This window comes from Columba livia, chromosome 8, assembly GCF_036013475.1.
Source record: "Columba livia isolate bColLiv1 breed racing homer chromosome 8, bColLiv1.pat.W.v2, whole genome shotgun sequence".
Lineage (NCBI taxonomy): Eukaryota > Metazoa > Chordata > Aves > Columbiformes > Columbidae > Columba > Columba livia.
The window spans coordinates 19230769-19246207 of record NC_088609.1 but is presented as its reverse complement, the minus strand read 5'-3'; the positions used below and the strand labels follow the sequence as shown (position 1 = coordinate 19246207).

Here is a 15439-nt window from a genome sequence, read left to right as displayed (position 1 = left end):
TCAATGTGCAGGAAGCATTTATCCTGTGACAGATGTCCAAGTTATACTTAAAGCAATTTATAAAGTGGTGTATTTGTAAATCAGTAGTATACAATACCTCCCCACCCTGCTGCTAACTTCCCCAAATTAACCATATGTACCTGCACTTTTGACATGATTTTATTTCCTCTGCTCTGTCCCCTGCTGCACTCTATGGACCTTGCTAAGGTTGCAAAGGGTCTTCAAAGTTAAAAAATTGTCCCTGATATAATTGAGTTATAGTGCTACTTTTTGATACAACTCTTCATAAGCCCAAATATTCCACTCTCTTTTGCTTATTGCAGCCAGCTTTTCAAAACTGAGACAGATGTATTTGATAAAAAACCAAAACTCCATGAAAATGAAAATCAGGCCTTTTCATACTCTCCTTCAAGGGACACAGAAAAACTGGAAAGGCATTGAGATGATAACGAACTTTTGCATTGCCTGTAAGTGCTCTATTAGCAGCAGACTGGCTGTTCAATAAACCAAAGACATGAGAATACAAATCCTTGCATGGGCAAATATGCCAAGATTATTTGAATTTGTAAAGTTTGCACTAGCAATTACTAAAATCTATTTAATTCATTCCTGGTGATTTTGGAAGGCTGACTGGATGCCTTCACATAGCTGGTTCCAGACAGCAAAGCTTCATGCATTTGGGGGAAGTCAACACATTCTCTCTTTCTTTTCACTTCTTTTACACCTTTACTAAATGACTTATCCCAGTATTGTTCTAATCAAATTCTAAAAGCATGTGATTGCCCAGATCTTCAATACAGCAATGTCCCCTCACTGATCCCTCCTCCTCGGGTGTTTTGAATTGCACCCAAATGGCCAAGGTTTTGTGAAGCCATTTCAAGGGCCAAAAATTGCCAAGGTGTCTAATTCTTTGATTCAGTAACCATGCAATTGAAGGGTGTAGGGGCTGCTATGGCAATCCAATGTCATCCATCAAATCCCTTCTGAAAGCTACCGGAGAGCTAATCTGCATTTTACAAAGCAGCTGCAGAAAGGACCAGTGATGCTAAATCACAGATTAGCAAGCTATTAGTGTGTCTAGCATACACTTTTCTTAGATTTTTTCTGAGATTGAAGGTTTTCTTTTGGTTATCTTTCTTGGCATTACAGAACAAAGAACGTAAATTTTACATGAGTTAAAGAAATACTCTATTTTAATTGATCTAAGTTGCTTATTACATAAGGAATTTAAGCAAATTACATGATTTGCTTAATAAGTATTAACAGAGGAGTTTTTACAAAAAAAGGCTTGTCTTTGATTTCATATCCTTAAATAGCACTAATCAAAAGTATCTGGTGGCTAAATAAGAATAACAGTTATTATTGTTATAATCTATAAATTTATTATTATTATTCCCTGAGTGTGGTCCCCTACTGATGCTATGGATCGGTCATATCATTTGGGAAGAGACAATTGCAGTTGATGATTATGCTGAAGACTTGTCCAGCTTCACTTCTGAGAGGCTGTTTTCCTCTGTTGTTGTCCTCAGGATCTGAATGACATGGTTCATTGAAGACAGCACCTGAAAAGCCTTCCAAGGAGAGCATATCTGCATGTGGAAAACAAAGCAGCTCAAAGCACTCTGACTTGCTCAGATCACCAGAACCAATACAGAGGCAAAACATTCTTTATGACCTGGCATTTCCTTTGCTGCATCTGTTTGTCACCCTATGATGGGTATGAATAGCAGGAGGTGACAGAGTGCTGCTTTCAAGCTTTGAAACTTAGCTCTGCAGACCTGCTTCCAACAGGTGAGTGAAATGAAGAAAGAATGGGGCTCTTTTCTTATTGATAAATCCAACTGAATTGTGAGCGTTCTTGAAAGTGTGCGAGGCTCTGATAAGAGTTTTATCAAACATGTATTACATCAACTGCCTGCTACACCAGCCCTCTAATCAGCTGCTTTTCCTAGCAACAAGACCTAGACAATGCATTCACATCCACTGAGGAAGGACTTCACTGTCACTGGAGATGCTATTACAGCAATTCATGCTTGAGACCAAATATAAAGCAGGACAACTAGGCCTTGGGTTTAAATACACTCAGGTGCTGAGAGAACTTTAGTTCTGCATGTCTGAGCGTCCCTCTGTCTTCATGAGGAATAATCCATATTTAATAAGTTAATTGGGGAGTCAACAGAAATAACTGTTAATAATTAAACACAAACCTGTGAGAAATGTCCTTTCCAGATGTGTTTTTAATACAACATGTAATCAAGTTTCAACAAGGTTTATTCAGCTCTATAAGGACTTAGCATAAAAGCTTTAGTGGGAATGCAGAGGGCAGAACTCCTGACCTAGAAAACAGAAAAAGGCCCATGAATTCAGTTTCTTTTGTTACAGTGAGACTGAGTTTGCAATTTCTTGGATTAAGCTGGGACAGACTTTGAGAGACTGCAAAGATCTGAGAATAGTGAGACTTCAAGCATTCAGTTTTTCATCACTGGTGATATTAAAATTCTGGGTAAGATTATTCTTTGTGTTGTGCTCACATAAACAAGGACTAATTCTGCTTAGGAAATGCAATTGATTTAAAGGATATTACTTCTGACGATGGAAAGTAAGAGAATATGTCTCACAATGAAAAGAAAAGCCAACCTAGAATCTGCTCTGCCATAGAGCAGTAACATACACTGCAATCCATGTCTGTGCACCTCGTCTGAAAAATCTAGTTGTTTTTCATGAAGCTATTCTGGGATAATTGTATCTTTGTCCATTATAAATTAATATATATTTTTATAAGCAAAGCAAGGGTCCCGTTGGCGCCATTAGAAAAAATCCTTTAAGAGATTTCCAAAGATATGTCTTGCTTAACTTAAACAGGGAGTTAACTAAGCACTTTACAGAAATTTTATTTTTCCTCCTAAGCAACAATAGATCCCTGTAAATGTAAAATAAGTCATACACAATCAAATATGCTGGCATAAAAGTAGTCACGCTCTCACTCCTATAAAAAGTAAAGAAATGGTGCCAATAAAGACATGCTAACATGTAAGAATAAACCCTTTGTTTTAAAGCATATATAACGAAATAGCGTTTTATAAGCTTTTAAGAATTCGTTAAGACTCAGACCTTGGCTGTTTGGAAGTCTTTCTCAGTGACCAGATCACCAGAAGACTGTTTTGGGTGAATTCTGCATTTTCCTGTATAGAGGTCACAAAATAATGAAAAAGCTCAATTTACTTGAAACAGGGTCCTATTCTTATTAAGCTGTCACACAGAGAGTACAAATAACTTTGTCCTGGACTGTTCTGTCCTTCCTACCCTACCTACTGCAGCCAGCACTGGGGAAGACTTGTTATTCCACTTAGATCCTGTGCTGTTTTTTGCTTTCTTGGGCTCGCTCCAGGACTCCCGTAAGTCTCCCAAAATACTGCACTCTGACCTCTTATGGACTCAGATAATGTAATGGCTAATGAGTTTGCATTCATTTGCCAAACAAATTAGTATTTTTTTCACCTAAAAAGTATTAAAACATTTCATTGCATTAGAAAGCTGTCATATGAAATTTATACGACAGCTGTTACTGTGGAAGTGTCCCAGGAATTAACACACAGGTACACCTCAGTAGCTCATCTAAAGCGATATCCTCTCTCGCAAAGCAGTCAGCCACAAACATTTCAAAAGGGGGGCCAGGTGGTAATCAGGATATGAGCTAAAACTGAGCAAAAGTGTTTGGATCCATATACACACTTTCCCAGAGACCACTGGAGTCCAGATTTTCAGTACAATCCCCTTGGTGTCCTACTACTAAGAGCAGTACAGTCAAGCACAGAAAACATCTCCTTGCTTACATGCTCATGCATAAAACGTTCTATACTTTACAATAATCATACTCTACAAGGCAACTAAGCTTGCGAATTCCTCCTTTACAGTACAGTGAACTTGCATGTGACACACCCCAGTCACTCCAAGTGTCACAAATGTGTTGGAACTGCAATGCTACTTACAGCTGGGCTTGATGCAGGAGATGACTGGCTGCCTTGCAGAAGAAGCTCTACCCTTTTCCTGGAGACTCTTTTGAACTGGCAAAGCTGGCTGGGGCAATGCATCTGTGAGACAAGAAAGACCAGTGTCATCGCTTGCAAATGAGGATACAGGACAGAAAGGTGCTTTTGCACCTTAAATTTAGCTGAACAACAGGCAAGTTCAGTTTGTCTCTCTTACAGTTAGACTCTCTTTTATGATACGTTCTTCCAAGGTGCCTGTTTTGCCAGTCTAAATGTGCATATCAGGATTTAATTCTGGAACACACTTATACTTCCCACATAATAAAAATCAGTTGCATCAGTCAAAATATCAAAAAAAGTGTGCATACCATGTAGTACTTAAAAGGATTTGCCAAATCACCCGAAGGACAGTTATTATTAGAAAAAGGTGGATGTATTTGCCTTTCTAGAGAGTTCACTAACTTAAAAGTTAAGCAACAGTTGTATCAGAAAATCAAACACATCCCATGGCTGTTTCCTCCAATTTTTGAATTTTTGACCATCTGCGTCACTCTGGAATATTCACATAAAAATGACATTTGCAAATTGGTGGGATTTTTTTGTTGTTTGTTTATTTTATTTTGTCTTTTTTTTTTTTTTATTTTAACAGAATAATTTATTTCTCATTCACAGTTTCCTGTGAACAAAAACTTCAACTCTTCTAAGAAATGATGAAAGAAAGTGGTGAGTACATAAGGTTCTTGCTACATCTGTTAAGGAGCAGAAAAAAAATCACAGAACCCTAGAAATCTGGGGAGAGGAACAGGAAAATTAGAGGAAAGAGCTGTATCTCAGGGACATATGTGACTGTGAAGCACAAGTGCTTATTCCAATAAAGCTCAGAGTGCCTTATAATGACACACTAAGCAAAGCACGGGCTATACCTTCCTTGAAAAAATGTTCAGACAACTCCACTGAATGTTTTCCTCCTGAAAGATGTTTTTTTTTTTCAGGTTCTCTAGGCAAAGAGAATTATCTAAGCTAATATATCTCACTAGCACTAACTGAGAGTGTAACATGTTGCTTAGCCTGCAGTGAATTAATAGTATCTGGTATCCAGCTGATATGAGGCAACTCATATTTCTCACATGAGAGAACCCTGTGGCTCAATTGTGAGATTTCAGATTAAAAGATTTGCAGAGCATATAATCGTTACAATACTCTCTTACCTAGATCCAGGGCTTCCTCCATGGTTCTGGTATTAATTGATAGTACGTTCACTGATTGGAGCTGTGATGATTTTTTCTTGCCCTATTTAGCAAAGATAGATGTTTTAGAAAACAGTAATCTATGGTTGCTTGGTAAGGGATATGTTGATTTACTAATGTAATTTTTTACAGGATGGCTACATATAATGGTCTCTTATTTTAACACATGGAGCTGTAAAAAGAGTGACTGTTGGGCTCTGGAGCATTTATTTTCTGCCTGGGTATTCTTTGCAGCATGAAAATCTGATAATGTACTGTTATATGTTAATCCACCTTGTAAGCTTTTCTGAAATAATCTAGCCCAGTTGGTTTTGACCTTTTTCAATTTGCAAACCTCAAAATGTTTCCAGTAAGATTATGAACCCTCTCTGCACTCTGAACTTAAGCTAATGGGTAATAGCCTTGCTTTTCCTTGTTACTTTTCAGGGCTTGCTTGGAAATGGTTGTAGGTCAGAGGTTGAAAACGACATGTAATTTAATGGCCAAAGTCACAACTAGAGCAACTTGGCATAATTCCACTGATTTCAAAGGAAAAAATTCTTCGATAGTATCCGTTAGAATAATGGCTAGTTTATTGTACATTAGCTGAGGAACTTCCCCTGGCTTTAGTCCTTCTCTATAGCTTCCACTGTGAATAAGACAGCTCCATTTCAATGTAATTATATCTCCTTTGGGAAATATTCCTTACTTACTACGCAGACTAGAACACATCGAAGGGCCCAAGAGGAATCGTATAAAAAATTTCACATGAGAAAACTAATCAGAAAATTCTTAAAATGTTATGCTTGGTCTCAGATATATCCTCGATGTCTAATTTTTAAGATGGCTCTTCAGTCAGGTGGTGCCTTTTATCTCAGTAGTGCAGTATAACATATGCACAACTCTAATGTCAGTTATGCAGTTAATAACATATATTGTGCTTGGGTTCTCCAGTCAAGTATTAATAGTTCTACTGCTGAAGTCTTGAGCAAGGTATCAATGTCTCTGACCAGAGTTACACTGATTTACACCAGATGATCATATGCCAAATAATTTTAAGATGCTTGAGGTTCTTCATAAGTGCAAAAGAAATAATGTTGCTGTTTCTTCTGAAAAAGAAAAGCTCAAATAGAAAGGTGGATATTAAGAAAAGTAACAATTAGGTCTGAAATGCTAATAACTGGATATCTTTTCTGAAGATAAAGTATTTACAAGACAAGAAAATCTCTGAAAAATGAGACAAAAATGGAAAATTGTCTTTTATGCTGTTACTGCCTAGCTCACTTTGCAGCTCCATCACATGACAACGAATAACTAAAGAAAACTATTATTATGCAAACCACTCCAGCACAAAAGGGTATTACATATCTCATACAAAAGGGGATTTCTTTAAAAAGCACAGCACATTCAGTGTTTAGGGTTTGCAGTTGAAATTCATGGCCTTGCTTGCCAATATTATCCTGCAGCTGGGTATTATGCTATTGCTTTACTCTGAGGGGAAAAAAAAAATCACAATAAAGATATTTAAACGGGTTCCTACTAAACTGTTGTATTCTCTTATGTTGCAATATCAGTTTTAATTATATTTGGCATCTCTTGTCTAGCACAAAGGTCACAATAAACACTAGCCACAGAAAATTTGATTGCAAACAGAAAACGTCCAAAATGTGCATCTTTTGATTTAAACAGCTATCAATGCAAAATAATGTTAGGCATTATTTCAGTGTTGAAAACTAGGACATTCAGTAGGATTGATAAAAACAATTTGCTCTTCTTTAACTGCCATGGGACCAAAGTCCATCCTTCTGTAGAGAAGGTGGCTTCTGACAGACTCTCTCTTCTATTGGTGCTGTAAAACAAGGGTTTATTATTTTATTTCTAGTTCATTTTTTACCTTTACAGAAATTCTCTCCTGTTTAAATAAAAGGAAAATCAGCTGACCCAAAACATTCCTGATGAGTAAAAGATGAAATGCAGTCTCAGAAATCTTAAGCTCTTTATTACATGACTATTCAAACACTAATTTTGATGAGTAAATTACGTCAGTCTTTTTGGGTTAGGTGCTTTTTGCTTCTTCCTTATGCAACCTTAGTCATATGACAATTGTAAACCATCTTACTAAGCATCAATGATTTTCTAGAATTCTTTTAAAGTAATGTTTTGTAGGAAACACTAACAAGTCACATTTCAGAAGAACAGTTTAATTTTTTTTTAGCATGTATCACATTTCTTTCTCTGGCTCTTAGATATGTACATCTCTGGGTATCTCCAAACATGTTATCAAGTCCTTATTTTTCTGCTTTTGTTTTCTGTTTGGTCCTGAGTTGCCAGAGTATTGCCATCATAGAGGGCCGAAAGATACACATCTTTTTACATTCTGCTGTACTTCTTAAAAAAACAATACCTTCAAGAAGTCAAGCTTTGACCCTGTACTAGCGGCACTAGGACAAATGTTATTGCCAACCACTTTCTGCAAGTGGCACTTGTAGCAGCTCAGAGAAAATGTCTACAGGAGCATAGTCACCCATCTTCTCTTCATGGATTACTGAGTCATCTCTAAAATATTTATCAAATTATCACTTTCAGGATTGATATTTTGGTTGTGATCCAACACCCTTATCCTCATGCTCAACTTTCCCAGTTCACTCTACTTAACTATTGTCACCTCCACATTTCCTGAAGGAGAGAAAGAACAGATCTACTGGGGGTTCTGCTACCTTTGCCCTGTGCACTATTGTGTGTGGTATAAGCTTCTGAACCTGTGATATTGGAAATGTTGTGTAAAAAACCCTATTGGACTAGCTAGATAGTGCCCGTATACAGTTTTGTATAAATAATGGTTTACTCATGCTTCCATTTAAGTACGATATATTTTTTTACACTTAGCAGCCTTTTTTTTTAATTCTCAACTTTTCTGGAATAACCAGACAAACAATACAAAATTAGGAAAATGTGTGAAACAAGACATACTAATTGCTGGCTCTGATTAATTAGTAACTATAAGCCCACCCACATGCATGGCCTCAATTGCTAGGGATTTACTTGCATGAATTCAATGGAAGTAGACAAATTTCAAGATACCTTATTCATTATTTCAGTTGATACATTGGCTTGTCTGTTGTGATTGCTTCCAGAAGCTTACATTTCTTAAACTGAGAAGGGACACAGTAGGATCCTGTTATTTAGGTTGATAAGGAACCCAAAGCCTAACCTGTAGCCAACACACAAAATACTTTGTCTTCATTGCCTATGGTTTGCTTTTGGGCTCCCAAATGAATTGCTCTGATTTACCTGGCTGCAGAGAAGGAGAGGATTTATTGCCTTCTTTTCAAACGTTCTTCACTTCTAGCAACAGGAAGCTGGTCAGGCCCTATGGCAGGGTCTGGGCCATTTGCCAAACCACAGTGTGATGGCCTTCTAAGGAATTAAGTCAACAGACACTTAATGACATTAGGTCCTGGATATCCCTGGTAGAAACTAAGAAGTGAGCTTCTCATACCACACCGGGAGACGTGCACTTCTGCCTAATGCAGCTGTTTTGTGAGGCCACATGCTCTAACTGCTCCCCTTTAAAATAGATCTTCCTGACTTATTTTTTGCTTCAAAATACCATTCAAAAAACTTCTTCAGATCTTCTAGGCTACATTATTAAAAATGCTTGCATATTCTCTGTTAATTGCAGTAAATTCTGCTGAAATGTGAGGGTCAGTTCTTACAAAACAGTATTTGCAATGACTGTACCACAACCACAACAAAATTTACCATAACTTTAAAATGTGGGCACATAAGTGAACTGCCTAGTTTTACCTTTGGTTAAACCATCAGCATAGATTCAGAACAAGGTTTTAAAACAGCACTATCTAAAAAAATAACAATGTTATGAATCACCACTTCTTACAAGACTTTGAGAGGTTCTCCCTTTTCCTGTTTGTAAATCCTTAGCCTTTGCATTACAATTTTCTCAGACAGGAAAACAGTAACAATTGATTTGCATGGACAAAAGCAGTTCTTCTCAGTTTCCAGTCCAGCTTCCTCTGAGATCTCATTGACCTCCAAAGTTCAAGTTCTTCCAACAAAGTTTTCTTTGGGACTAATAGCCTTCAGCATCAAATCATGGAGTGCTATAGCCATTACCAGAGCTTTTAGTAATTCTATATCAGCATTTCCACATAAATTCTTATTTTCAGAGATTTATAGCTTGGCTACGAAAATACAGTCTTATGCTGAGACTTGGCAAAAAAAGTTCAGTCTGGAACTGATTTTACTTTTTATTTTGAGGGATCTGCACAACTCTGTGGGTGTTTTTAGACTGAAATTCTGAACAAGACCTTGACTTGCTTCCTACATCCCATTGGTGCCTTGGCGAAATCCCAGCCTCACTTTCTAGGAGTGTGGATCTACCTCTGATAAATTATGGGTGTTTTAAAAATGGTTATTCCCTATGTTATAGAATCATAGAATCATTTCAGTTGTAAGAGACCCTCAGGATCATTGATTCCAACCATAACCTAATTGTAGCACTAAACCATGTACCTAAGAACTTCATCTAAATGCCTTTTAAACACCTCCAGGGATGGTTAAAGATTTTCAATTTGGATCTAGTCACTGCTTCTCTGGAAGTCATTTTAATAACTTGAAAATTAGAATGTTTTTCAGAAGATTTAGCCAGCCAGACTAATGTGTAAGACCAACAAAGTGCTCTGCAGCAGAGGGGTCTGAACGTTTCTGTTAGCATCTTCATGCAGAGCAACTGAGGAACCTGCTGGCCCTTTAGCAGCTGGAAATGCTGATGGATTTGGGGTTGAAGACCCTGTATGGAGGATGCCCAAGGGAAGCTGTGAGGAATGTGGGGAAACTGTGGCCTTCTGCCTCTTTCAGGACCTGTGGCAGTTCCCTGGTTGCTGGGGCTGAATGCCAGGAGGAACAGGTGAGGAAGAGGAGGAGGCAGGCACCTTTCTCTCCAGCATCCTGAAATAAAATGTTCATCAAAATTGGAGATGCTTAGATCAAACCTAGCAGAAGTACTCACATGCTCTGCTTTGCACAAGGTCCTTCAGAAGAGGTTTGGAGGCAGCATCTGAAGGGAAAGATGACAGAGATGCCATGGAGTTTCCAGTTTCCTTTGTAAGTAATTCCTGTAAAGAGATGACTTGGTTCTGAGTCACTGGCGGTGGAGGTGAGAATACAAACATGACACAACATGCAAACATGTCCAAGGCTACAGGCTACAAACGTAATTGCTTCAATTACTCAGCTAAGGGGATGACCTAGTGCAATTCAATGGTTCCCATGACTACTCATTCATTCCAGACAGAAATTTGAACAAAACAGAGACAATTCCCATCCTCTAATTACCCCCACATCAGTCACCAAAACTAAAAATGTCTTTCTCGACAAGTATAGGACAATGCCCAATGCCTATGTCCAGCAGCAGGACCACTATTTCACTTACCCAATACCAATAATATCTTTTGTTAGCCCTCACTTCCCATATGAAGGAAAAGGCCAAGACACTCTCTAGACCAGCCCTTTGTTTCAGATGTGTCAGTGACTACCACAGTTGCTCCTGCAATCCAGGCAGACCACCCTTATTCTGTCCTGTTTTCAAGTAGAAATATATTGGTCTGCAACACCACCAAGGCAACATCCTCTACAAATGAGACACTGGTAACCATAGAGAATTGATGGTGCCGCATCTGAGTAGGAAATACCAACCTTCATATCTTTGGAAGAGCTCTGTTTGAATCCAATCCACAAATCTTTTTTTTTTTTTTGGAGCAGCTCATTTTAACTAGACTAAGTCAGCCCAAACTCTGAAACTTCTCTTGAAGGCATAATGGCAGGGGAACCTCACAGATGGGATTAGAAAGAAGACAATGAAGTAGCTTTACAGATGTCTAAAGCAGCTCTTCCAAATGTAAGGACTGGCATGGGATAAAGCTTGAAACTGAGCAAGTGAATATCTAAGAAGTAGATGGAGGCGGCCAGCATCACGGGCTAATTAGTGAAATAAGTGATTTCTTGATCCTGAATGAGAGATGATAGGTAGGATGAAGTGAAGCTAGGAATGGCTTTGAAAGTGAAGACAAGCTGCTTATATCTGATAGAAAAGGAGTTTTATATTTGACAAGTCCAAGTGATGGGCTAGGAAAATGATCTCTGCAGTGCTATGCCATATAGAACCTTGTTGGCAAAATTGCATTTCTCAAAAGCAGAGGAATGGAAATTGCAGCAATCAACAGAGCTTGGTGATAATTTACATATATATTAATTCTTGCATAATAATCATCACTGGGTATGTTCTATAACTCACTTCTGTAAAGACAATTATTTTTAAAAATTTATTTGAAACTTACACTGAAGCATGTGGTATAGGAAAGTGGGCATTTAAAAAATATTTCTAATAAGATTGTTTTGTGTCAGCATTTTTACTGCAAGATTCTTGTAAAATTTCTAGTTTTATAAAAGAAAAATTACATACTTAACTAAAAATCCTTTTCAGATGCCTTTTTTTTTTTTTTTTTTGATTAAAGCTTTTGATTTAAATACGGTACCTGAGGGCATTCAATGCTCATATCCATGGCAATTACGTAATGTCTTAGCTGGTGGTCTTGGTTTATTTCTCTCTGGGCTCCGATAGCAGGAGAGAGGTTGTCCATTACAACTTGGAGACAACTCTGGAAAGTCAGTATATGCTGGAAAACACAGATATCAAGTCACTAAAGACACCGCCTCCTAGACATACAGAATTTAACAGCACTTCTCCGCTTTGTTTGGAACAGTATTATGTTATAGTGGTTCTGGCTGTAACAAGTAAGAAATTCGTTTTATTCCCTGTTGTATCATATCCTTCATTTCCCCCATGCAGAGACTGACTGCTGCACACGCATTCTTCCAGGACAAGGCTTTTCCTATTAATAGACAACTTGGCTTCACACGTTGCTCCGAACGAACAAGGTTTCAAGTGCCTGCCTAATTTAAGCGGACCATATGTCATAAGCTATAGTATCCTGCTAGCTGAGAACAAAATAAAGCAAGATTGGGAGGAAAAATAGCTTCCTACCATTAGTTGACCTCTCAGACTCAAATTTTCCAAGATGTTTATTTAAGTGTGCTCAGAACTGTTTACTTATTCTGTGCATCACATGAAGTTATGCACATTTCTAATGTATTCTTAATGGGGGTGCTGTCTCAGAACATCTGAGCATTACCACAACACAAATAATAAGGTACCAATCCTCCTTCAAAGTGAGGCCAGCTTCACATTTTTCTGTTTCAGCTTTCCAACTTGTTAAAACTGCAATACATTTGTTTGTTATTTATTTAGTGTCCTGTGATTGTAAGATATTGAAATTTTTCCTCTGCTAATGTAAAATACCCTAGCAGATATATGTTTTTTTTTAAAGCAAATTATATTAATTACTATTGTTTAACCAGCCCATCTTGGCTGCACAGTTGACAGAAATGTGTTCTTTCAGACTCTGAGTGGTTATATAATCAGCATTCCTCACAAATATTTGACTCATTAGAGCTAACAATCACATTTTCCTGGCAAGCTGTCCAGAGCTGGGTGCAGAGTCAGAGAACTAGAAAGTGTAAAAATCAGCATTTTCATTTACTTCCTCCTGCTCACCCCATGCATTTCTACTGTAGTTTTTCCTTCTTTGTTTTGTCTTTAAGTATCTTTTGAAAAGTAACACTGCCAGATCATTTCATTCAGGTTAGGGGATAGATAAGACTATGGACAGCTGACAGGCACACATGCTGCCATATTCTGAGGCTTTTAGGATGTAGCAGTTGGTACTTCCAGTATAGGTCCAGCTTCCATTGCCCTTACGATCCAAACTGACATTGTCAGAAGACTATGTTGATATGAGAAACAGAGAAGGAAGAAATTTGATAGCTAGCATAGCTTACAACTTCATTGTTTTCTCCTACACTGCTTGTGACTAAAAGCAGCAGAATAAAGGATTTGTCTTTCAAATGAAATAGAAAAATATTTGGCGAAGAAAATATTTGGAGAGAAAAAATTGTTGGGAAGGAGGAGGAATTTTATGTGCATATTTTACCCAGTCATCATTTGCTACCTTATGAATCTGTAATACTGAAAGGTACCTGCAGTTCAGATACTCAAAAAGCAGAAATTGATAAAGTTTAACACATAAAAATCATACATGGGTAAAAAAAAAAATCCAATCTATTACTTGAGGTTGCAAATACCATCGTTGTTCCTCACCTTTCTTTTCTAATTAATTTAGCTCATAATATACACTCAAAGGTGATGTTTACAGTTAAAAGAGAACAGCAACGTCAACAGGCAATTCGGCTGATTTTAATCAACAGTAAAAGTTATGCAACAAAAAGCTCTGTGATGTGGCACAGTGTCCTCCAGGAAACAATCCATGGCCCCAGTCCCATAAACCCTTTGGTGCTTTATGTCTGTGGGAGATGTTCATGAGGACCAAACCCACTTCTGTGTGGTATTTAAGAGGAAGAAGAAAGTCTGATTGTAAATTAGACAGGTCTGTCAATCCTGCCATGTTTCATGGTAATACACCACCCTACTGCCCTTATTTGTGAATTTCTGGTCTTTTGGCTGTTTGGCAACTGACAAAAAAGGTAGACACCCTAGATTCCAGAGTTAAGGGCCAGAAGTCTGACACTTTGCAGACGGTGGCATGTATGTACAGGTTCAGCTGCATCTGTGCCATTGAACCCTGTGTATCTGGGCCACACTGTCCTTATATTCTGTAAAAAGAAAGCTACATATTTTGGCATTTCAGTTTTGAAATGTTAAAAAAGAGATATTTTGTTTAATGATTTTCTCTTTTACATAGACTAGTGGAGATGTAATTTAAGGAACCATGTTGGCACGTTGTTGACAACATTTTAAAAGTGTCCTTACGAGTCTGGCAAAAAAGGGCTTGGAGTTGCACTGCTGAATTTATTTCAGCTTGCTCAATGCAAAAGAAAAACAGAGAAGTCAGGCTTTGACTAACTGTGCTCTCTTTGAAGAAAGAATTGTGATTGTTGGCAGAGGAAGGAAGGAACTAGGACAAAACAAGGGAAGGAAGAACTTGCTTTTTCTTTCCACCAGCCAGCTCCTTCATTTTTGCTGTCAACATTATAACTAATTTACAAGATAAATATAAATCTAATTATATATTATTTACATTTAATTGAAATTACAGAAAATTACATGTCTTTTGAATTGAAAACTTTGAGTATTCAGAGAAGGAAAAATGAGAGAAATATGTATGAGACAAAGGTCACTTTATTGTCAACAGAAAATAGCCCCAGTCAAAGAAAAAAGTTTTGGTTCACAATTAATATATTTTTAACTCAGTATATATTTCTTTCCTTTTCAATGTTATCTCTAGTTACAGAGATATGGTCAGAGATCTAAAAATACACAGGTCTACAGCTTAGGTGTTTCAGTCTCTAAATACATAAACATATGAAAAAAAGTATACTTGAAAATAAAAATGAAGAAGGACTCCCTGTAGTCCTTCTTGAGTAATGCATTTTGTATATAAATAGGGCCAAAAGATGTCAAAATAGAAAGGATTATCCTGAGAAATGTGTTAATTGCCCCAATTATTTAATGTAGCATTTCTTAATGTTCATTATGATTGTATAAAGGTTATGAGCTAAGTTGTGAGGAACTTTTCTGCAGCAACACTTACTGTCCCAGCTATTATGAACAAATTTTGAATATATTGATTCTATTTTCTAATGCCTAGAATAAAGATATGCATACTTGTTTAATTAATACAAAATAAATTAGACAGGGACACCCCATTACAGAACTTAGTGACTTAATTAGAACTGGTTTAAAAATGACTTATTTATGCAACTTTCTCATAAGAAATGAGAAAATGAAAAAAATCTTTGCAAACATTAAAAAAAAAAATCATTTGCACTACTTTTTTGTTGTCACATTATAGGTACAAGTCTCACCACACAGAAAAGCAAGAATTCAGACTTTTGCATAAATGGCCTCTAAAGCAGGAGTGTCCAACTCATTGTCACCGGGGCCACATCAGCCTCATGGTTGCCTTCCAAGGGCCGAAGGGAATTTTAGGACTGTATAAATCTAACTGCTCCTACATGACATTCAGCCCTTGGAAAGCAACCACGAGGCTGATGTGGCCCTCGGTGAAAGTGAGTTGGACACCCCTGCTCTAAAGCAACAGAACCCTCTAGGAGATTCCAAGAATCACT

At 37.5% G+C, this 15439-nt stretch overlaps 1 long non-coding RNA gene across 1 annotated transcript in view; it reads right to left on the bottom strand.

Annotated features, from left to right (window-relative positions):
* Positions 1 to 15439, bottom strand: part of LOC110362262 (uncharacterized) — a 258269-nt gene that overhangs the window by 56849 nt on the left and 185981 nt on the right. Inside the window, exons 4-8 of the long non-coding RNA XR_010474328.1 lie at positions 11770 to 11910; positions 10245 to 10350; positions 5198 to 5279; positions 3990 to 4091; positions 2208 to 2336 (exon numbers count right to left, since the gene is read on the bottom strand). This is a non-coding gene — a long non-coding RNA (uncharacterized LOC110362262). The remainder of the gene's footprint in view (positions 1 to 2207; positions 2337 to 3989; positions 4092 to 5197; positions 5280 to 10244; positions 10351 to 11769; positions 11911 to 15439) is intronic.